The sequence below is a fragment of the Eleutherodactylus coqui genome, chromosome 11 (assembly GCF_035609145.1).
Source record: "Eleutherodactylus coqui strain aEleCoq1 chromosome 11, aEleCoq1.hap1, whole genome shotgun sequence".
Lineage (NCBI taxonomy): Eukaryota > Metazoa > Chordata > Amphibia > Anura > Eleutherodactylidae > Eleutherodactylus > Eleutherodactylus coqui.
In genome coordinates, this window is record NC_089847.1 from 57339044 (window position 1) to 57362279 (window position 23236).

General features: G+C 42.2%; 11 non-coding genes across 11 annotated transcripts; 9 read left to right on the forward strand and 2 right to left on the reverse strand.

The window, feature by feature from the left end:
- Nucleotides 1-1258: 1258 nt before the first annotated feature.
- Nucleotides 1259-1340, forward strand: TRNAS-GCU (transfer RNA serine (anticodon GCU)). Its single transcript has one exon. It is a non-coding gene; the product is annotated as a tRNA-Ser (tRNA).
- Nucleotides 1341-5687: 4347 nt separating this feature from the next.
- On the forward strand, nt 5688-5769 carry TRNAS-GCU (transfer RNA serine (anticodon GCU)). The gene has a single exon. It is a non-coding gene; the product is annotated as a tRNA-Ser (tRNA).
- A 1038-nt stretch (nt 5770-6807) lies between these two features.
- Nucleotides 6808-6889, forward strand: TRNAS-GCU (transfer RNA serine (anticodon GCU)). Its single transcript has one exon. It is a non-coding gene; the product is annotated as a tRNA-Ser (tRNA).
- A 1038-nt stretch (nt 6890-7927) lies between these two features.
- Nucleotides 7928-8009, forward strand: TRNAS-GCU (transfer RNA serine (anticodon GCU)). Its single transcript has one exon. It is a non-coding gene; the product is annotated as a tRNA-Ser (tRNA).
- Nucleotides 8010-9047: 1038 nt separating this feature from the next.
- TRNAS-GCU (transfer RNA serine (anticodon GCU)) lies at nt 9048-9129 on the forward strand. Its single transcript has one exon. It is a non-coding gene; the product is annotated as a tRNA-Ser (tRNA).
- A 4348-nt stretch (nt 9130-13477) lies between these two features.
- Nucleotides 13478-13559, forward strand: TRNAS-GCU (transfer RNA serine (anticodon GCU)). The gene has a single exon. It is a non-coding gene; the product is annotated as a tRNA-Ser (tRNA).
- Nucleotides 13560-14597: 1038 nt separating this feature from the next.
- TRNAS-GCU (transfer RNA serine (anticodon GCU)) lies at nt 14598-14679 on the forward strand. Its single transcript has one exon. It is a non-coding gene; the product is annotated as a tRNA-Ser (tRNA).
- A 1038-nt stretch (nt 14680-15717) lies between these two features.
- Nucleotides 15718-15799, forward strand: TRNAS-GCU (transfer RNA serine (anticodon GCU)). The gene has a single exon. It is a non-coding gene; the product is annotated as a tRNA-Ser (tRNA).
- Nucleotides 15800-17275: 1476 nt separating this feature from the next.
- On the reverse strand, nt 17276-17349 carry TRNAT-AGU (transfer RNA threonine (anticodon AGU)). Its single transcript has one exon. It is a non-coding gene; the product is annotated as a tRNA-Thr (tRNA).
- Nucleotides 17350-19077: 1728 nt separating this feature from the next.
- Nucleotides 19078-19159, forward strand: TRNAS-GCU (transfer RNA serine (anticodon GCU)). Its single transcript has one exon. It is a non-coding gene; the product is annotated as a tRNA-Ser (tRNA).
- A 1476-nt stretch (nt 19160-20635) lies between these two features.
- Nucleotides 20636-20709, reverse strand: TRNAT-AGU (transfer RNA threonine (anticodon AGU)). The gene has a single exon. It is a non-coding gene; the product is annotated as a tRNA-Thr (tRNA).
- Nucleotides 20710-23236: the final 2527 nt, after the last annotated feature.

Genomic DNA, 23236 nt, shown 5'->3' on the forward strand with positions numbered 1-23236 from the left:
GGTCTTCACGTTGGATGTAAAACAAGACCTGCTGAGCCAATGTCTGATGTACAGCGCTGTTGCATGTGGAAAGAAAATGAAGCCTAAGAATCATCACGACTGTTTTCCAAATGTGGGTTCGGTAAAGGTACTTTTGTTGAAGGGGTGGCCGAGTGGTTAAGGCGATGGACTGCTAATCCATTGTGCTCTGCACGCATGGGTTTGAATCCCATCCTCGTTGTATGATTCCTTTTTGGAAAATTCTCTATGCTCAGCGCAAGCAATGCCCCGAGGAAGAAAATTTACCATCACCGTTCAAGAAGGATGCTATTGAAGTCTCTAAACATATTTACAGGCATTATGTAGCGTATCAGTCAGGCAATAGTGAATTGGCACCTCTAATTTATCGTGCCTTATGCCATTCTACATTTTGCAAAACGTTGCAACCATCTACTTGTTAAAACTAAACCAGAGCTGACTCTTTGCCACTCGGGTGGAGTATTCTAGGGATGTGGGACGAGCATCTTTAATGTCATTGGCTAGTGAACATCTCCCTTTTGGAAAAAAGAGCTGATTATTGAGCACGATAAGAGAACAAGGCACTGCTGAGAGTTGAACTCAGGATCTCCTTTTTACTAGACAGGCGCTTTAACCAACCAAGCCACAGCACCCATGAGCAAAACTGTGGAAAACCAGAAAGATGGCAAGGATGATCCAGGAGAAGAATTTTTAAATGTAGGATGATTTTGAGGAGTGGTTCTAAGTTTTGCTATTTGTCACAGAGATGGCAAATTAAGTGTGAACAGATCCTATGCAGCATGTAGTTTCAGGTGGCTACCACTATAGAACAGCAAGGAAGTCGAGTCCCATCACATACTTGGCAGCAGCATGCAGTTCTCTGTCATTTTGCATCGTGACAATTCTAAATGAAATTGGCTTGGGACGATCCTTTTTGGAAAAGACATGGATAATTTCTCCATAGGTATGTAATCCATGCATTTGCCTTGCATGAATTGTGGCCTGTTTTACTTTAAAAGTTAGATAGAAGGCAGAATTGACAGATTTAGGGAATGCTAGGGAAATGCCAACATAAATGAGAAGCAGAGAGGACTGAATGTTTAGTATTTATGCCATTAGCATGGGTCATCACGTTGGATGTAAAACAAGACCTGCTGAGCCAATGTCTGATGTACGGCGCTGTTGCATGTGGAAAGAAAATGAAGCCTAAGAATCATCACGACTGTTTTCCAAATGTGGGTTCGGTAAAAGTACTTTTGTTGACGGGGTGGCCGAGTGGTTAAGGCGATGGACTGCTAATCCATTGTGCTCTGCACGCATGGGTTCAAATCCCATCCTCGTCGTATGATTTCTTTTTGGAAAATTCTCTATGCTCAGCGCAAGCAATGCCCCGAGGAAGAAAATTTACCATCACCGTTCAAGAAGGATGCTATTGAAGTCTCTAAACATATTTACAGGCATTATGTAGCGTATCAGTCAGGCAATAGTGAATCGGCACCTCTAATTTATCGTGCCTTATGCCATCCTACATTTTGCAAAACGTTGCAACCATCTACTTGTTAAAACTAAACCAGAGCTGACTCTTTGCCACTCGGGTGGAGTATTCTAGGGATGTGGGACGAGCATCTTTAATGTCATTGGCTAGTGAACATCTCCCTTTTGGAAAAAAAAGCTGATTATTGAGCAGAATAAGAGAACAAGGCACTGCTGAGAGTTGAACTCAGGATCTCCTGTTCACTTACCAGGCGCTTTAACCAACTAAGCCACAGCGCCCATGAGCAAAACTGTGGAAAACCAGAAAGATGGCAAGGATGATCCAGGAGAAGAATTTTTAAATGTAGGATGATTTTGAGGAGTGGTTCTAAGTTTTGCTATTTGTCACAGAGATGGCAAATTAAGTGTGAACAGATCCTATGCAGCATGTAGTTTCAGGTGGCTACCACTATAGAACAGCAAGGAAGTCGAGTCCCATCACATACTTGGCAGCAGCATGCAGTTCTCTGTCATTTTTCATCGTGACAATTCTAAATGAAATCGGCTTGGGACGATCCTTTTTGGAAAAGACATGGATAACTTGTCCATAGGTATGTAATCCATGCATTTGCCTTGCATGAATTGTGGCCTGTTTTACTTTAAAAGTTAGATAGAAGGCAGAATTGACAGATTTAGGGAATGCTAGGGAAATGCCAACATAAATGAGAAGCAGAGAGGACTGAATGTTTAGTATTTATGCCATTAGCATGGGTCATCACGTTGGATGTAAAACAAGACCTGCTGAGCCAATGTCTGATGTACGGCGCTGTTGCATGTGGAAAGAAAATGAAGCCTAAGAATCATCACGACTGTTTTCCAAATGTGGGTTCGGTAAAGGTACTTTTGTTGACAATGGACTGCTAATCCATTGTGCTCTGCACGCATGGGTTCGAATCCCATCCTCGTCGTATGATTCCTTTTTGGAAAATTCTCTATGCTCAGCGCAAGCAATGCCCCGAGGAAGAAAATTTACCATCACCGTTCAAGAAGGATGCTATTGAAGTCTCTAAACATATTTACAGGCATTATGTAGCGTATCAGTCAGGCAATAGTGAATTGGCACCTCTAATTTATCGTGCCTTATGCCATTCTACATTTTGCAAAACGTTGCAACCATCTACTTGTTAAAACTAAACCAGAGCTGACTCTTTGCCACTCGGGTGGAGTATTCTAGGGATGTGGGACGAGCATCTTTAATGTCATTGGCTAGTGAACATCTCCCTTTTGGAAAAAAAAGCTGATTATTGAGCACGATAAGAGAACAAGGCACTGCTGAGAGTTGAACTCAGGATCTCCTTTTTACTAGACAGGCGCTTTAACCAACCAAGCCACAGCACCCATGAGCAAAACTGTGGAAAACCAGAAAGATGGCAAGGATGATCCAGGAGAAGAATTTTTAAATGTAGGATGATTTTGAGGAGTGGTTCTAAGTTTTGCTATTTGTCACAGAGATGGCAAATTAAGTGTGAACAGATCCTATGCAGCATGTAGTTTCAGGTGGCTACCACTATAGAACAGCAAGGAAGTCGAGTCCCATCACATACTTGGCAGCAGCATGCAGTTCTCTGTCATTTTGCATCGTGACGATTCTAAATGAAATCGGCTTGGGACGATCCTTTTTGGAAAAGACATGGATAATTTGTCCATAGGTATGTAATCCATGCATTTGCCTTGCATGAATTGTGGCCTGTTTTACTTTAAAAGTTAGATAGAAGGCAGAATTGACAGATTTAGGGAATGCTAGGGAAATGCCAACATAAATGAGAAGCAGAGAGGACTGAATGTTTAGTATTTATGCCATTAGCATGGGTCATCACGTTGGATGTAAAACAAGACCTGCTGAGCCAATGTCTGATGTACGGCGCTGTTGCATGTGGAAAGAAAATGAAGCCTAAGAATCATCACGACTGTTTTCCAAATGTGGGTTCGGTAAAGGTACTTTTGTTGACATTGGACTGCTAATCCATTGTGCTCTGCACGCATGGGTTCGAATCCCATCCTCGTCGTATGATTCCTTTTTGGAAAATTCTCTATGCTCAGCGCAAGCAATGCCCCGAGGAAGAAAATTTACCATCACCGTTCAAGAAGGATGCTATTGAAGTCTCTAAACATATTTACAGGCATTATGTAGCGTATCAGTCAGGCAATAGTGAATCGGCACCTCTAATTTATCGTGCCTTATGCCATCCTACATTTTGCAAAACGTTGCAACCATCTACTTGTTAAAACTAAACCAGAGCTGACTCTTTGCCACTCGGGTGGAGTATTCTAGGGATGTGGGACGAGCATCTTTAATGTCATTGGCTAGTGAACATCTCCCTTTTGGAAAAAAAAGCTGATTATTGAGCAGAATAAGAGAACAAGGTTGAGAGTTGAACTCAGGATCTCCTGTTTACTAGACAGGCGCTTTAACCAACTAAGCCACAGCACCCATGAGCAAAACTGTGGAAAACCAGAAAGATGGCAAGGATGATCCAGGAGAAGAATTTTTAAATGTAGGATGATTTTGAGGAGTGGTTCTAAGTTTTGCTATTTGTCACAGAGATGGCAAATTAAGTGTGAACAGATCCTATGCAGCATGTAGTTTCAGGTGGCTACCACTATAGAACAGCAAGGAAGTCGAGTCCCATCACATACTTGGCAGCAGCATGCAGTTCTCTGTCATTTTTCATCGTGACAATTCTAAATGAAATCGGCTTGGGACGTTCCTTTTTGGAAAAGACATGGATAATTTGTCCATAGGTATGTAATCCATGCATTTGCCTTGCATGAATTGTGGCCTGTTTTACTTTAAAAGTTAGATAGAAGGCAGAATTGACAGATTTACGGAATGCTAGGGAAATGCCAACATAAATGAGAAGCAGAGAGGACTGAATGTTTAGTATTTTGCCATTAGCATGGGTCTTCACGTTGGATGTAAAACAAGACCTGCTGAGCCAATGTCTGATGTACAGCGCTGTTGCATGTGGAAAGAAAATGAAGCCTAAGAATCATCACGACTGTTTTCCAAATGTGGGTTCGGTAAAGGTACTTTTGTTGATGGGGTGGCCGAGTGGTTAAGGCGATGGACTGCTAATCCATTGTGCTCTGCACGCATGGGTTTGAATCCCATCCTCGTTGTATGATTCCTTTTTGGAAAATTCTCTATGCTCAGCGCAAGCAATGCCCCGAGGAAGAAAATTTACCATCACCGTTCAAGAAGGATGCTATTGAAGTCTCTAAACATATTTACAGGCATTATGTAGCGTATCAGTCAGGCAATAGTGAATTGGCACCTCTAATTTATCGTGCCTTATGCCATTCTACATTTTGCAAAACGTTGCAACCATCTACTTGTTAAAACTAAACCAGAGCTGACTCTTTGCCACTCGGGTGGAGTATTCTAGGGATGTGGGACGAGCATCTTTAATGTCATTGGCTAGTGAACATCTCCCTTTTGGAAAAAAGAGCTGATTATTGAGCACGATAAGAGAACAAGGCACTGCTGAGAGTTGAACTCAGGATCTCCTTTTTACTAGACAGGCGCTTTAACCAACCAAGCCACAGCACCCATGAGCAAAACTGTGGAAAACCAGAAAGATGGCAAGGATGATCCAGGAGAAGAATTTTTAAATGTAGGATGATTTTGAGGAGTGGTTCTAAGTTTTGCTATTTGTCACAGAGATGGCAAATTAAGTGTGAACAGATCCTATGCAGCATGTAGTTTCAGGTGGCTACCACTATAGAACAGCAAGGAAGTCGAGTCCCATCACATACTTGGCAGCAGCATGCAGTTCTCTGTCATTTTGCATCGTGACGATTCTAAATGAAATCGGCTTGGGACGATCCTTTTTGGAAAAGACATGGATAATTTGTCCATAGGTATGTAATCCATGCATTTGCCTTGCATGAATTGTGGCCTGTTTTACTTTAAAAGTTAGATAGAAGGCAGAATTGACAGATTTAGGGAATGCTAGGGAAATGCCAACATAAATGAGAAGCAGAGAGGACTGAATGTTTAGTATTTATGCCATTAGCATGGGTCATCACGTTGGATGTAAAACAAGACCTGCTGAGCCAATGTCTGATGTACGGCGCTGTTGCATGTGGAAAGAAAATGAAGCCTAAGAATCATCACGACTGTTTTCCAAATGTGGGTTCGTAAAGGTACTTTTGTTGACGGGGTGGCCGAGTGGTTAAGGCGATGGACTGCTAATCCATTGTGCTCTGCACGCATGGGTTCGAATCCCATCCTCGTCGTATGATTCCTTTTTGGAAAATTCTCTATGCTCAGCGCAAGCAATGCCCCGAGGAAGAAAATTTACCATCACCGTTCAAGAAGGATGCTATTGAAGTCTCTAAACATATTTACAGGCATTATGTAGCGTATCAGTCAGGCAATAGTGAATCGGCACCTCTAATTTATCGTGCCTTATGCCATCCTACATTTTGCAAAACGTTGCAACCATCTACTTGTTAAAACTAAACCAGAGCTGACTCTTTGCCACTCGGGTGGAGTATTCTAGGGATGTGGGACGAGCATCTTTAATGTCATTGGCTAGTGAACATCTCCCTTTTGGAAAAAAGAGCTGATTATTGAGCAGAATAAGAGAACAAGGCACTGCTGAGAGTTGAACTCAAGATCTCCTGTTTACTAGACAGGCGCTTTAACCAACTAAGCCACAGCACCCATGAGCAAAACTGTGGAAAACCAGAAAGATGGCAAGGATGATCCAGGAGAAGAATTTTTAAATGTAGGATGATTTTGAGGAGTGGTTCTAAGTTTTGCTATTTGTCACAGAGATGGCAAATTAAGTGTGAACAGATCCTATGCAGCATGTAGTTTCAGGTGGCTACCACTATAGAACAGCAAGGAAGTCGAGTCCCATCACATACTTGGCAGCAGCATGCAGTTCTCTGTCATTTTGCATCGTGACAATTCTAAATGAAATCGGCTTGGGACGATCCTTTTTGGAAAAGACATGGATAATTTGTCCATAGGTATGTAAGCCATGCATTTGCCTTGCATGAATTGTGGCCTGTTTCACTTTAAAAGTTAGATAGAAGGCAGAATTGACAGATTTAGGGAATGCTAGGGAAATGCCAACATAAATGAGAAGCAGAGAGGACTGAATGTTTAGTATTTATGCCATTAGCATGGGTCATCACGTTGGATGTAAAACAAGACCTGCTGAGCCAATGTCTGATGTACGGCGCTGTTGCATGTGGAAAGAAAATGAAGCCTAAGAATCATCACGACTGTTTTCCAAATGTGGGTTCGGTAAAGGTACTTTTGTTGACGGGGTGGCCGAGTGGTTAAGGCGATGGACTGCTAATCCATTGTGCTCTGCACGCATGGGTTCGAATCCCATCCTCGTCGTATGATTCCTTTTTGGAAAATTCTCTATGCTCAGCGCAAGCAATGCCCCGAGGAAGAAAATTTACCATCACCGTTCAAGAAGGATGCTATTGAAGTCTCTAAACATATTTACAGGCATTATGTAGCGTATCAGTCAGGCAATAGTGAATCGGCACCTCTAATTTATCGTGCCTTATGCCATCCTACATTTTGCAAAACGTTGCAACCATCTACTTGTTAAAACTAAACCAGAGCTGACTCTTTGCCACTCGGGTGGAGTATTCTAGGGATGTGGGACGAGCATCTTTAATGTCATTGGCTAGTGAACATCTCCCTTTTGGAAAAAAGTGCTGATTATTGAGCAGAATAAGAGAACAAGGCACTGCTGAGAGTTGAACTCAGGATCTCCTGTTTACTAGACAGGCGCTTTAACCAACTAAGCCACAGCACCCATGAGCAAAACTGTGGAATACCAGAAAGATGGCAAGGATGATCCAGGAGAAGAATTTTTAAATGTAGGATGATTTTGAGGAGTGGTTCTAAGTTTTGCTATTTGTCACAGAGATGGCAAATTAAGTGTGAACAGATCCTATGCAGCATGTAGTTTCAGGTGGCTACCACTATAGAACAGCAAGGAAGTCGAGTCCCATCACATACTTGGCAGCAGCATGCAGTTCTCTGTCATTTTGCATCGTGACAATTCTAAATGAAATTGGCTTGGGACGATCCTTTTTGGAAAAGACATGGATAATTTCTCCATAGGTATGTAATCCATGCATTTGCCTTGCATGAATTGTGGCCTGTTTTACTTTAAAAGTTAGATAGAAGGCAGAATTGACAGATTTAGGGAATGCTAGGGAAATGCCAACATAAATGAGAAGCAGAGAGGACTGAATGTTTAGTATTTATGCCATTAGCATGGGTCATCACGTTGGATGTAAAACAAGACCTGCTGAGCCAATGTCTGATGTACGGCGCTGTTGCATGTGGAAAGAAAATGAAGCCTAAGAATCATCACGACTGTTTTCCAAATGTGGGTTCGGTAAAAGTACTTTTGTTGACGGGGTGGCCGAGTGGTTAAGGCGATGGACTGCTAATCCATTGTGCTCTGCACGCATGGGTTCGAATCCCATCCTCGTCGTATGATTCCTTTTTGGAAAATTCTCTATGCTCAGCGCAAGCAATGCCCCGAGGAAGAAAATTTACCATCACCGTTCAAGAAGGATGCTATTGAAGTCTCTAAACATATTTACAGGCATTATGTAGCGTATCAGTCAGGCAATAGTGAATCGGCACCTCTAATTTATCGTGCCTTATGCCATCCTACATTTTGCAAAACGTTGCAACCATCTACTTGTTAAAACTAAACCAGAGCTGACTCTTTGCCACTCGGGTGGAGTATTCTAGGGATGTGGGACGAGCATCTTTAATGTCATTGGCTAGTGAACATCTCCCTTTTGGAAAAAAGAGCTGATTATTGAGCAGAATAAGAGAACAAGGCACTGCTGAGAGTTGAACTCAGGATCTCCTGTTTATTAGACAGGCGCTTTAACCAACTAAGCCACAGCACCCATGAGCAAAACTGTGGAATACCAGAAAGATGGCAAGGATGATCCAGGAGAAGAATTTTTAAATGTAGGATGATTTTGAGGAGTGGTTCTAAGTTTTGCTATTTGTCACAGAGATGGCAAATTAAGTGTGAACAGATCCTATGCAGCATGTAGTTTCAGGTGGCTACCACTATAGAACAGCAAGGAAGTCGAGTCCCATCACATACTTGGCAGCAGCATGCAGTTCTCTGTCATTTTGCATCGTGACAATTCTAAATGAAATTGGCTTGGGACGATCCTTTTTGGAAAAGACATGGATAATTTCTCCATAGGTATGTAATCCATGCATTTGCCTTGCATGAATTGTGGCCTGTTTTACTTTAAAAGTTAGATAGAAGGCAGAATTGACAGATTTAGGGAATGCTAGGGAAATGCCAACATAAATGAGAAGCAGAGAGGACTGAATGTTTAGTATTTATGCCATTAGCATGGGTCATCACGTTGGATGTAAAACAAGACCCGCTGAGCCAATGTCTGATGTACGGCGCTGTTGCATGTGGAAAGAAAATGAAGCCTAAGAATCATCACGACTGTTTTCCAAATGTGGGTTCGGTAAAAGTACTTTTGTTGACGGGGTGGCCGAGTGGTTAAGGCGATGGACTGCTAATCCATTGTGCTCTGCACGCATGGGTTCAAATCCCATCCTCGTCGTATGATTTCTTTTTGGAAAATTCTCTATGCTCAGCGCAAGCAATGCCCCGAGGAAGAAAATTTACCATCACCGTTCAAGAAGGATGCTATTGAAGTCTCTAAACATATTTACAGGCATTATGTAGCGTATCAGTCAGGCAATAGTGAATCGGCACCTCTAATTTATCGTGCCTTATGCCATCCTACATTTTGCAAAACGTTGCAACCATCTACTTGTTAAAACTAAACCAGAGCTGACTCTTTGCCACTCGGGTGGAGTATTCTAGGGATGTGGGACGAGCATCTTTAATGTCATTGGCTAGTGAACATCTCCCTTTTGGAAAAAAAAGCTGATTATTGAGCAGAATAAGAGAACAAGGCACTGCTGAGAGTTGAACTCAGGATCTCCTGTTCACTTACCAGGCGCTTTAACCAACTAAGCCACAGCACCCATGAGCAAAACTGTGGAAAACCAGAAAGATGGCAAGGATGATCCAGGAGAAGAATTTTTAAATGTAGGATGATTTTGAGGAGTGGTTCTAAGTTTTGCTATTTGTCACAGAGATGGCAAATTAAGTGTGAACAGATCCTATGCAGCATGTAGTTTCAGGTGGCTACCACTAAAGAACAGCAAGGAAGTCGAGTCCCATCACATACTTGGCAGCAGCATGCAGTTCTCTGTCATTTTTCATCGTGACAATTCTAAATGAAATCGGCTTGGGACGTTCCTTTTTGGAAAAGACATGGATAATTTGTCCATAGGTATGTAATCCATGCATTTGCCTTGCATGAATTGTGGCCTGTTTTACTTTAAAAGTTAGATAGAAGGCAGAATTGACAGATTTAGGGAATGCTAGGGAAATGCCAACATAAATGAGAAGCAGAGAGGACTGAATGTTTAGTATTTATGCCATTAGCATGGGTCATCACGTTGGATGTAAAACAAGACCTGCTGAGCCAATGTCTGATGTACGGCGCTGTTGCATGTGGAAAGAAAATGAAGCCTAAGAATCATCACGACTGTTTTCCAAATGTGGGTTCGGTAAAGGTACTTTTGTTGACAATGGACTGCTAATCCATTGTGCTCTGCACGCATGGGTTCGAATCCCATCCTCGTCGTATGATTCCTTTTTGGAAAATTCTCTATGCTCAGCGCAAGCAATGCCCCGAGGAAGAAAATTTACCATCACCGTTCAAGAAGGATGCTATTGAAGTCTCTAAACATATTTACAGGCATTATGTAGCGTATCAGTCAGGCAATAGTGAATTGGCACCTCTAATTTATCGTGCCTTATGCCATTCTACATTTTGCAAAACGTTGCAACCATCTACTTGTTAAAACTAAACCAGAGCTGACTCTTTGCCACTCGGGTGGAGTATTCTAGGGATGTGGGACGAGCATCTTTAATGTCATTGGCTAGTGAACATCTCCCTTTTGGAAAAAAAAGCTGATTATTGAGCACGATAAGAGAACAAGGCACTGCTGAGAGTTGAACTCAGGATCTCCTTTTTACTAGACAGGCGCTTTAACCAACCAAGCCACAGCACCCATGAGCAAAACTGTGGAAAACCAGAAAGATGGCAAGGATGATCCAGGAGAAGAATTTTTAAATGTAGGATGATTTTGAGGAGTGGTTCTAAGTTTTGCTATTTGTCACAGAGATGGCAAATTAAGTGTGAACAGATCCTATGCAGCATGTAGTTTCAGGTGGCTACCACTATAGAACAGCAAGGAAGTCGAGTCCCATCACATACTTGGCAGCAGCATGCAGTTCTCTGTCATTTTGCATCGTGACGATTCTAAATGAAATCGGCTTGGGACGATCCTTTTTGGAAAAGACATGGATAATTTGTCCATAGGTATGTAATCCATGCATTTGCCTTGCATGAATTGTGGCCTGTTTTACTTTAAAAGTTAGATAGAAGGCAGAATTGACAGATTTAGGGAATGCTAGGGAAATGCCAACATAAATGAGAAGCAGAGAGGACTGAATGTTTAGTATTTATGCCATTAGCATGGGTCATCACGTTGGATGTAAAACAAGACCTGCTGAGCCAATGTCTGATGTACGGCGCTGTTGCATGTGGAAAGAAAATGAAGCCTAAGAATCATCACGACTGTTTTCCAAATGTGGGTTCGGTGAAGGTACTTTTGTTGACAATGGACTGCTAATCCATTGTGCTCTGCACGCATGGGTTCGAATCCCATCCTCGTCGTATGATTCCTTTTTGGAAAATTCTCTATGCTCAGCGCAAGCAATGCCCCGAGGAAGAAAATTTACCATCACCGTTCAAGAAGGATGCTATTGAAGTCTCTAAACATATTTACAGGCATTATGTAGCGTATCAGTCAGGCAATAGTGAATCGGCACCTCTAATTTATCGTGCCTTATGCCATCCTACATTTTGCAAAACGTTGCAACCATCTACTTGTTAAAACTAAACCAGAGCTGACTCTTTGCCACTCGGGTGGAGTATTCTAGGGATGTGGGACGAGCATCTTTAATGTCATTGGCTAGTGAACATCTCCCTTTTGGAAAAAAAAGCTGATTATTGAGCAGAATAAGAGAACAAGGTTGAGAGTTGAACTCAGGATCTCCTGTTTACTAGACAGGCGCTTTAACCAACTAAGCCACAGCACCCATGAGCAAAACTGTGGAAAACCAGAAAGATGGCAAGGATGATCCAGGAGAAGAATTTTTAAATGTAGGATGATTTTGAGGAGTGGTTCTAAGTTTTGCTATTTGTCACAGAGATGGCAAATTAAGTGTGAACAGATCCTATGCAGCATGTAGTTTCAGGTGGCTACCACTATAGAACAGCAAGGAAGTCGAGTCCCATCACATACTTGGCAGCAGCATGCAGTTCTCTGTCATTTTTCATCGTGACAATTCTAAATGAAATCGGCTTGGGACGTTCCTTTTTGGAAAAGACATGGATAATTTGTCCATAGGTATGTAATCCATGCATTTGCCTTGCATGAATTGTGGCCTGTTTTACTTTAAAAGTTAGATAGAAGGCAGAATTGACAGATTTACGGAATGCTAGGGAAATGCCAACATAAATGAGAAGCAGAGAGGACTGAATGTTTAGTATTTTGCCATTAGCATGGGTCTTCACGTTGGATGTAAAACAAGACCTGCTGAGCCAATGTCTGATGTACAGCGCTGTTGCATGTGGAAAGAAAATGAAGCCTAAGAATCATCACGACTGTTTTCCAAATGTGGGTTCGGTAAAGGTACTTTTGTTGAAGGGGTGGCCGAGTGGTTAAGGCGATGGACTGCTAATCCATTGTGCTCTGCACGCATGGGTTTGAATCCCATCCTCGTTGTATGATTCCTTTTTGGAAAATTCTCTATGCTCAGCGCAAGCAATGCCCCGAAGAAGAAAATTTACCATCACCGTTCAAGAAGGATGCTATTGAAGTCTCTAAACATATTTACAGGCATTATGTAGCGTATCAGTCAGGCAATAGTGAATTGGCACCTCTAATTTATCGTGCCTTATGCCATTCTACATTTTGCAAAACGTTGCAACCATCTACTTGTTAAAACTAAACCAGAGCTGACTCTTTGCCACTCGGGTGGAGTATTCTAGGGATGTGGGACGAGCATCTTTAATGTCATTGGCTAGTGAACATCTCCCTTTTGGAAAAAAGAGCTGATTATTGAGCACGATAAGAGAACAAGGCACTGCTGAGAGTTGAACTCAGGATCTCCTTTTTACTAGACAGGCGCTTTAACCAACCAAGCCACAGCACCCATGAGCAAAACTGTGGAAAACCAGAAAGATGGCAAGGATGATCCAGGAGAAGAATTTTTAAATGTAGGATGATTTTGAGGAGTGGTTCTAAGTTTTGCTATTTGTCACAGAGATGGCAAATTAAGTGTGAACAGATCCTATGCAGCATGTAGTTTCAGGTGGCTACCACTATAGAACAGCAAGGAAGTCGAGTCCCATCACATACTTGGCAGCAGCATGCAGTTCTCTGTCATTTTGCATCGTGACGATTCTAAATGAAATCGGCTTGGGACGATCCTTTTTGGAAAAGACATGGATAATTTGTCCATAGGTATGTAATCCATGCATTTGCCTTGCATGAATTGTGGCCTGTTTTACTTTAAAAGTTAGATAGAAGGCAGAATTGACAGATTTAGGGAATGCTAGGGAAATGCCAACATAAATGAGAAGCAGAGAGGACTGAATGTTTAGTATTTATGCCATTAGCATGGGTCATCACGTTGGATGTAAAACAAGACCTGCTGAGCCAATGTCTGATGTACGGCGCTGTTGCATGTGGAAAGAAAATGAAGCCTAAGAATCATCACGACTGTTTTCCAAATGTGGGTTCGGTAAAGGTACTTTTGTTGACGGGGTGGCCGAGTGGTTAAGGCGATGGACTGCTAATCCATTGTGCTCTGCACGCATGGGTTCGAATCCCATCCTCGTCGTATCATTCCTTTTTGGAAAATTCTCTATGCTCAGCGCAAGCAATGCCCCGAGGAAGACAATTTACCATCACCGTTCAAGAAGGATGCTATTGAAGTCTCTAAACATATTTACAGGCATTATGTAGCGTATCAGTCAGGCAATAGTGAATCGGCACCTCTAATTTATCGTGCCTTATGCCATCCTACATTTTGCAAAACGTTGCAACCATCTACTTGTTAAAACTAAACCAGAGCTGACTCTTTGCCACTCGGGTGGAGTATTCTAGGGATGTGGGACGAGCATCTTTAATGTCATTGGCTAGTGAACATCTCCCTTTTGGAAAAAAGTGCTGATTATTGAGCAGAATAAGAGAACAAGGCACTGCTGAGAGTTGAACTCAGGATCTCCTGTTTACTAGACAGGCGCTTTAACCAACTAAGCCACAGCACCCATGAGCAAAACTGTGGAATACCAGAAAGATGGCAAGGATGATCCAGGAGAAGAATTTTTAAATGTAGGATGATTTTGAGGAGTGGTTCTAAGTTTTGCTATTTGTCACAGAGATGGCAAATTAAGTGTGAACAGATCCTATGCAGCATGTAGTTTCAGGTGGCTACCACTATAGAACAGCAAGGAAGTCGAGTCCCATCACATACTTGGCAGCAGCATGCAGTTCTCTGTCATTTTGCATCGTGACAATTCTAAATGAAATTGGCTTGGGACGATCCTTTTTGGAAAAGACATGGATAATTTCTCCATAGGTATGTAATCCATGCATTTGCCTTGCATGAATTGTGGCCTGTTTTACTTTAAAAGTTAGATAGAAGGCAGAATTGACAGATTTAGGGAATGCTAGGGAAATGCCAACATAAATGAGAAGCAGAGAGGACTGAATGTTTAGTATTTATGCCATTAGCATGGGTCATCACGTTGGATGTAAAACAAGACCTGCTGAGCCAATGTCTGATGTACGGCGCTGTTGCATGTGGAAAGAAAATGAAGCCTAAGAATCATCACGACTGTTTTCCAAATGTGGGTTCGGTAAAAGTACTTTTGTTGACGGGGTGGCCGAGTGGTTAAGGCGATGGACTGCTAATCCATTGTGCTCTGCACGCATGGGTTCGAATCCCATCCTCGTCGTATGATTCCTTTTTGGAAAATTCTCTATGCTCAGCGCAAGCAATGCCCCGAGGAAGAAAATTTACCATCACCGTTCAAGAAGGATGCTATTGAAGTCTCTAAACATATTTACAGGCATTATGTAGCGTATCAGTCAGGCAATAGTGAATCGGCACCTCTAATTTATCGTGCCTTATGCCATCCTACATTTTGCAAAACGTTGCAACCATCTACTTGTTAAAACTAAACCAGAGCTGACTCTTTGCCACTCGGGTGGAGTATTCTAGGGATGTGGGACGAGCATCTTTAATGTCATTGGCTAGTGAACATCTCCCTTTTGGAAAAAAGAGCTGATTATTGAGCAGAATAAGAGAACAAGGCACTGCTGAGAGTTGAACTCAGGATCTCCTGTTTATTAGACAGGCGCTTTAACCAACTAAGCCACAGCACCCATGAGCAAAACTGTGGAATACCAGAAAGATGGCAAGGATGATCCAGGAGAAGAATTTTTAAATGTAGGATGATTTTGAGGAGTGGTTCTAAGTTTTGCTATTTGTCACAGAGATGGCAAATTAAGTGTGAACAGATCCTATGCAGCATGTAGTTTCAGGTGGCTACCACTATAGAACAGCAAGGAAGTCGAGTCCCATCACATACTTGGCAGCAGCATGCAGTTCTCTGTCATTTTGCATCGTGACAATTCTAAATGAAATTGGCTTGGGACGATCCTTTTTGGAAAAGACATGGATAATTTCTCCATAGGTATGTAATCCATGCATTTGCCTTGCATGAATTGTGGCCTGTTTTACTTTAAAAGTTAGATAGAAGGCAGAATTGACAGATTTAGGGAATGCTAGGGAAATGCCAACATAAATGAGAAGCAGAGAGGACTGAATGTTTAGTATTTATGCCATTAGCATGGGTCATCACGTTGGATGTAAAACAAGACCTGCTGAGCCAATGTCTGATGTACGGCGCTGTTGCATGTGGAAAGAAAATGAAGCCTAAGAATCATCACGACTGTTTTCCAAATGTGGGTTCGGTAAAGGTACTTTTGTTGACGGGGTGGCCGAGTGGTTAAGGCGATGGACTGCTAATCCATTGTGCTCTGCACGCATGGGTTCGAATCCCATCCTCGTCGTATGATTTCTTTTTGGAAAATTCTCTATGCTCAGCGCAAGCAATGCCCCGAGGAAGAAAATTTACCATCACCGTTCAAGAAGGATGCTATTGAAGTCTCTAAACATATTTACAGGCATTATGTAGCGTATCAGTCAGGCAATAGTGAATCGGCACCTCTAATTTATCGTGCCTTATGCCATCCTACATTTTGCAAAACGTTGCAACCATCTACTTGTTAAAACTAAACCAGAGCTGACTCTTTGCCACTCGGGTGGAGTATTCTAGGGATGTGGGACGAGCATCTTTAATGTCATTGGCTAGTGAACATCTCCCTTTTGGAAAAAAAAGCTGATTATTGAGCAGAATAAGAGAACAAGGCATTGCTGAGAGTTGAACTCAGGATGTCCTGTTCACTTACCAGGCGCTTTAACCAACTAAGCCACAGCGCCCATGAGCAAAACTGTGGAAAACCAGAAAGATGGCAAGGATGATCCAGGAGAAGAATTTTTAAATGTAGGATGATTTTGAGGAGTGGTTCTAAGTTTTGCTATTTGTCACAGAGATGGCAAATTAAGTGTGAACAGATCCTATGCAGCATGTAGTTTCAGGTGGCTACCACTATAGAACAGCAAGGAAGTCGAGTCCCATCACATACTTGGCAGCAGCATGCAGTTCTCTGTCATTTTGCATCGTGACAATTGTAAATGAAATCGGCTTGGGACGATGCTTTTTGGAAAAGACATGGATAATTTGTCCATAGGTATGTAATCCATGCATTTGCCTTGCATGAATTGTGGCCTGTTTTACTTTAAAAGTTAGATAGAAGGCAGAATTGACAGATTTAGGGAATGCTAGGGAAATGCCAACATAAATGAGAAGCAGAGAGGACTGAATGTTTAGTATTTATGCCATTAGCATGGGTCATCACGTTGGATGTAAAACAAGACCTGCTGAGCCAATGTCTGATGTACGGCGCTGTTGCATGTGGAAAGAAAATGAAGCCTAAGAATCATCACGACTGTTTTCCAAATGTGGGTTCGGTAAAGGTACTTTTGTTGACAGGGTGGCCGAGTGGTTAAGGTGATGGACTGCTAATCCATTGTGCTCTGCACGCATGGGTTTGAATCCCATCCTCGTCGTATGATTCCTTTTTGGAAAATTCTCTATGCTCAGCGCAAGCAATGCCCCGAGGAAGAAAATTTACCATCACCGTTCAAGAAGGATGCTATTGAAGTCTCTAAACATATTTACAGGCATTATGTAGCGTATCAGTCAGGCAATAGTGAATCGGCACCTCTAATTTATCGTGCCTTATGCCAGCCTACATTTTGCAAAACGTTGCAACCATCTACTTGTCAAAACTAAACCAGAGCTGACTCTTTGCCACTCGGGTGGAGTATTCTAGGGATGTGGGATGAGCATCTTTAATGTCATTGGCTAGTGAACATCTCCCTTTTGGAAAAAAGAGCTGATTATTGAGCAGAATAAGAGAACAAGGCACTGCTGAGAGTTGAACTCAGGATCTCCTGTTTACTAGACAGGCGCTTTAACCAACTAAGCCACAGCGCCCATGAGCAAAACTGTGGAAAACCAGAAAGATGGCAAGGATGATCCAGGAGAAGAATTTTTAAATGTAGGATGATTTTGAGGAGTGGTTCTAAGTTTTGCTATTTGTCACAGAGATGGCAAATTAAGTGTGAACAGATCCTATGCAGCATGTAGTTTCAGGTGGCTACCACTATAGAACAGCAAGGAAGTCGAGTCCAATCACATACTTGGCAGCAGCATGCAGTTCTCTGTCATTTTGCATCGTGACAATTCTAAATGAAATCGGCTTGGGACGATCCTTTTTGGAAAAGACATGGATAATTTGTCCATAGGTATGTAATCCATGCATTTGCCTTGCATGAATTGTGGCCTGTTTTACTTTAAAAGTTAGATAGAAGGCAGAATTGACAGATTTAGGGAATGCTAGGGAAATGCCAACATAAATGAGAAGCAGAGAGGACTGAATGTTTAGTATTTATGCCATTAGCATGGGTCATCACGTTGGATGTAAAACAAGACCTGCTGAGCCAATGTCTGATGTACGGCGCTGTTGCATGTGGAAAGAAAATAAAGCCTAAGAATCATCACGACTGTTTTCCAAATGTGGGTTCAGTAAAGGTACTTTTGTTGAAGGGGTGGCCGAGTGGTTAAGGCGATGGACTGCTAATCCATTGTGCTCTGCACGCATGGGTTCCAATCCCATCCTCGTCGTATGATTCCTTTTTGGAAAATTCTCTATGCTCAGCGCAAGCAATGCCCCGAGGAAGAAAATTTACCATCACCGTTCAAGAAGGATGCTATTGAAGTCTCTAAACATATTTACAGGCATTATGTAGCGTATCAGTCAGGCAATAGTGAATCGGCACCTCTAATTTATCGTGCCTTATGCCATCCTACATTTTGCAAAACGTTGCAACCATCTACTTGTTAAAACTAAACCAGAGCTGACTCTTTGCCACTCGGGTGGAGTATTCTAGGGATGTGGGACGAGCATCTTTAATGTCATTGGCTAGTGAACATCTCCCTTTTGGAAAAGAGAGCTGATTATTGAGCAGAATAAGTGAACAAGGCACTGCTGAGAGTTGAACTCAGGATCTCCTATTTACTAGACAGGCGCTTTAACCAACTAAGCCACAGCACCCATGAGCAAAACTGTGGAAAACCAGGAAGATGGCAAGGATGATCCAGGAGAAGAATTTTTAAATGTAGGATGATTTTGAGGAGTGGTTCTAAGTTTTGCTATTTGTCACAGAGATGGCGAATTAAGTGTGAACAGATCCTATGCAGCATGTAGTTTCACGTGGCTACCACTATAGAACAGCAAGGAAGTCGAGTCCCATCACATACTTGGCAGCAGCATGCAGTTCTCTGTCATTTTGCATCGTGACAATTCTAAATGAAATTGGCTTGGGACGATCCTTTTTGGAAAAGACATGGATAATTTGTCCATAGGTATGTAATCCATGCATTTGCCTTGCATGAATTGTGGCCTGTTTTACTTTAAAAGTTAGATAGAAGGCAGAATTGACAGATTTAGGGAATGCTAGGGAAATGCCAACATAAATGAGAAGCAGAGAGGACTGAATGTTTAGTATTTATGCCATTAGCATGGGTCATCACGTTGGATGTAAAACAAGACCTGCTGAGCCAATGTCTGATGTACGGCGCTGTTGCATGTGGAAAGAAAATGAAGCCTAAGAATCATCACGACTGTTTTCCAAATGTGGGTTCGGTAAAGGTACTTTTGTTGACGGGGTGGCCGAGTGGTTAAGGCGATGGACTGCTAATCCATTGTGCTCTGCACGCATGGGTTCGAATCCCATCCTCGTCGTATGATTTCTTTTTGGAAAATTCTCTATGCTCAGCGCAAGCAATGCCCCGAGGAAGAAAATTTACCATCACCGTTCAAGAAGGATGCTATTGAAGTCTCTAAACATATTTACAGGCATTATGTAGCGTATCAGTCAGGCAATAGTGAATCGGCACCTCTAATTTATCGTGCCTTATGCCATCCTACATTTTGCAAAACGTTGCAACCATCTACTTGTTAAAACTAAACCAGAGCTGACTCTTTGCCACTCGGGTGGAGTATTCTAGGGATGTGGGACGAGCATCTTTAATGTCATTGGCTAGTGAACATCTCCCTTTTGGAAAAAAAAGCTGATTATTGAGCAGAATAAGAGAACAAGGCATTGCTGAGAGTTGAACTCAGGATGTCCTGTTCACTTACCAGGCGCTTTAACCAACTAAGCCACAGCGCCCATGAGCAAAACTGTGGAAAACCAGAAAGATGGCAAGGATGATCCAGGAGAAGAATTTTTAAATGTAGGATGATTTTGAGGAGTGGTTCTAAGTTTTGCTATTTGTCACAGAGATGGCAAATTAAGTGTGAACAGATCCTATGCAGCATGTAGTTTCAGGTGGCTACCACTATAGAACAGCAAGGAAGTCGAGTCCCATCACATACTTGGCAGCAGCATGCAGTTCTCTGTCATTTTGCATCGTGACAATTGTAAATGAAATCGGCTTGGGACGATGCTTTTTGGAAAAGACATGGATAATTTGTCCATAGGTATGTAATCCATGCATTTGCCTTGCATGAATTGTGGCCTGTTTTACTTTAAAAGTTAGATAGAAGGCAGAATTGACAGATTTAGGGAATGCTAGGGAAATGCCAACATAAATGAGAAGCAGAGAGGACTGAATGTTTAGTATTTATGCCATTAGCATGGGTCATCACGTTGGATGTAAAACAAGACCTGCTGAGCCAATGTCTGATGTACGGCGCTGTTGCATGTGGAAAGAAAATGAAGCCTAAGAATCATCACGACTGTTTTCCAAATGTGGGTTCGGTAAAGGTACTTTTGTTGACAGGGTGGCCGAGTGGTTAAGGTGATGGACTGCTAATCCATTGTGCTCTGCACGCATGGGTTTGAATCCCATCCTCGTCGTATGATTCCTTTTTGGAAAATTCTCTATGCTCAGCGCAAGCAATGCCCCGAGGAAGAAAATTTACCATCACCGTTCAAGAAGGATGCTATTGAAGTCTCTAAACATATTTACAGGCATTATGTAGCGTATCAGTCAGGCAATAGTGAATCGGCACCTCTAATTTATCGTGCCTTATGCCAGCCTACATTTTGCAAAACGTTGCAACCATCTACTTGTCAAAACTAAACCAGAGCTGACTCTTTGCCACTCGGGTGGAGTATTCTAGGGATGTGGGATGAGCATCTTTAATGTCATTGGCTAGTGAACATCTCCCTTTTGGAAAAAAGAGCTGATTATTGAGCAGAATAAGAGAACAAGGCACTGCTGAGAGTTGAACTCAGGATCTCCTGTTTACTAGACAGGCGCTTTAACCAACTAAGCCACAGCGCCCATGAGCAAAACTGTGGAAAACCAGAAAGATGGCAAGGATGATCCAGGAGAAGAATTTTTAAATGTAGGATGATTTTGAGGAGTGGTTCTAAGTTTTGCTATTTGTCACAGAGATGGCAAATTAAGTGTGAACAGATCCTATGCAGCATGTAGTTTCAGGTGGCTACCACTATAGAACAGCAAGGAAGTCGAGTCCAATCACATACTTGGCAGCAGCATGCAGTTCTCTGTCATTTTGCATCGTGACAATTCTAAATGAAATCGGCTTGGGACGATCCTTTTTGGAAAAGACATGGATAATTTGTCCATAGGTATGTAATCCATGCATTTGCCTTGCATGAATTGTGGCCTGTTTTACTTTAAAAGTTAGATAGAAGGCAGAATTGACAGATTTAGGGAATGCTAGGGAAATGCCAACATAAATGAGAAGCAGAGAGGACTGAATGTTTAGTATTTATGCCATTAGCATGGGTCATCACGTTGGATGTAAAACAAGACCTGCTGAGCCAATGTCTGATGTACGGCGCTGTTGCATGTGGAAAGAAAATAAAGCCTAAGAATCATCACGACTGTTTTCCAAATGTGGGTTCAGTAAAGGTACTTTTGTTGAAGGGGTGGCCGAGTGGTTAAGGCGATGGACTGCTAATCCATTGTGCTCTGCACGCATGGGTTCCAATCCCATCCTCGTCGTATGATTCCTTTTTGGAAAATTCTCTATGCTCAGCGCAAGCAATGCCCCGAGGAAGAAAATTTACCATCACCGTTCAAGAAGGATGCTATTGAAGTCTCTAAACATATTTACAGGCATTATGTAGCGTATCAGTCAGGCAATAGTGAATCGGCACCTCTAATTTATCGTGCCTTATGCCATCCTACATTTTGCAAAACGTTGCAACCATCTACTTGTTAAAACTAAACCAGAGCTGACTCTTTGCCACTCGGGTGGAGTATTCTAGGGATGTGGGACGAGCATCTTTAATGTCATTGGCTAGTGAACATCTCCCTTTTGGAAAAGAGAGCTGATTATTGAGCAGAATAAGTGAACAAGGCACTGCTGAGAGTTGAACTCAGGATCTCCTATTTACTAGACAGGCGCTTTAACCAACTAAGCCACAGCACCCATGAGCAAAACTGTGGAAAACCAGGAAGATGGCAAGGATGATCCAGGAGAAGAATTTTTAAATGTAGGATGATTTTGAGGAGTGGTTCTAAGTTTTGCTATTTGTCACAGAGATGGCGAATTAAGTGTGAACAGATCCTATGCAGCATGTAGTTTCACGTGGCTACCACTATAGAACAGCAAGGAAGTCGAGTCCCATCACATACTTGGCAGCAGCATGCAGTTCTCTGTCATTTTGCATCGTGACAATTCTAAATGAAATCGGCTTGGGACGATCCTTTTTGGAAAAGACATGGATAATTTGTCCATAGGTATGTAATCCATGCATTTGCCTTGCATGAATTGTGGCCTGTTTTACTTTAAAAGTTAGATAGAAGGCAGAATTGACAGATTTAGGGAATGCTAGGGAAATGCCAACATAAATGAGAAGCAGAGAGGACTGAATGTTTAGTATTTATGCCATTAGCATGGGTCATCACGTTGGATGTAAAACAAGACCTGCTGAGCCAATGTCTGATGTACGGCGCTGTTGCATGTGGAAAGAAAATGAAGCCTAAGAATCATCACGACTGTTTTCCAAATGTGGGTTCGGTAAAGGTACTTTTGTTGACGGGGTGGCCGAGTGGTCAAGGCGATGGACTGCTAATCCATTGTGCTCTGCACGCATGGGTTCGAATCCCATCATCGACGTATGATTCCTTTTTGGAAAATTCTCTATGCTCAGCGCAAGCAATGCCCCGAGGAAGAAAATTTACCATCACCGTTCAAGAAGGATGCTATTGAAGTCTCTAAACATATTTACAGGCATTATGTAGCGTATCAGTCAGGCAATAGTGAATCGGCACCTCTAATTTATCGTGCCTTATGCCATCCTACATTTTGCAAAACGTTGCAACCATCTACTTGTTAAAACTAAACCAGAGCTGACTCTTTGCCACTCGGGTGGAGTATTCTAGGGATGTGGGACGAGCATCTTTAATGTCATTGGCTAGTGAACATCTCCCTTTTGGAAAAAAAAGCTGATTATTGAGCAGAATAAGAGAACAAGGCATTGCTGAGAGTTGAACTCAGGATGTCCTGTTCACTTACCAGGCGCTTTAACCAACTAAGCCACAGCGCCCATGAGCAAAACTGTGGAAAACCAGAAAGATGGCAAGGATGATCCAGGAGAAGAATTTTTAAATGTAGGATGATTTTGAGGAGTGGTTCTAAGTTTTGCTATTTGTCACAGAGATGGCAAATTAAGTGTGAACAGATCCTATGCAGCATGTAGTTTCAGGTGGCTACCACTATAGAACAGCAAGGAAGTCGAGTCCCATCACATACTTGGCAGCAGCATGCAGTTCTCTGTCATTTTGCATCGTGACAATTGTAAATGAAATCGGCTTGGGACGATGCTTTTTGGAA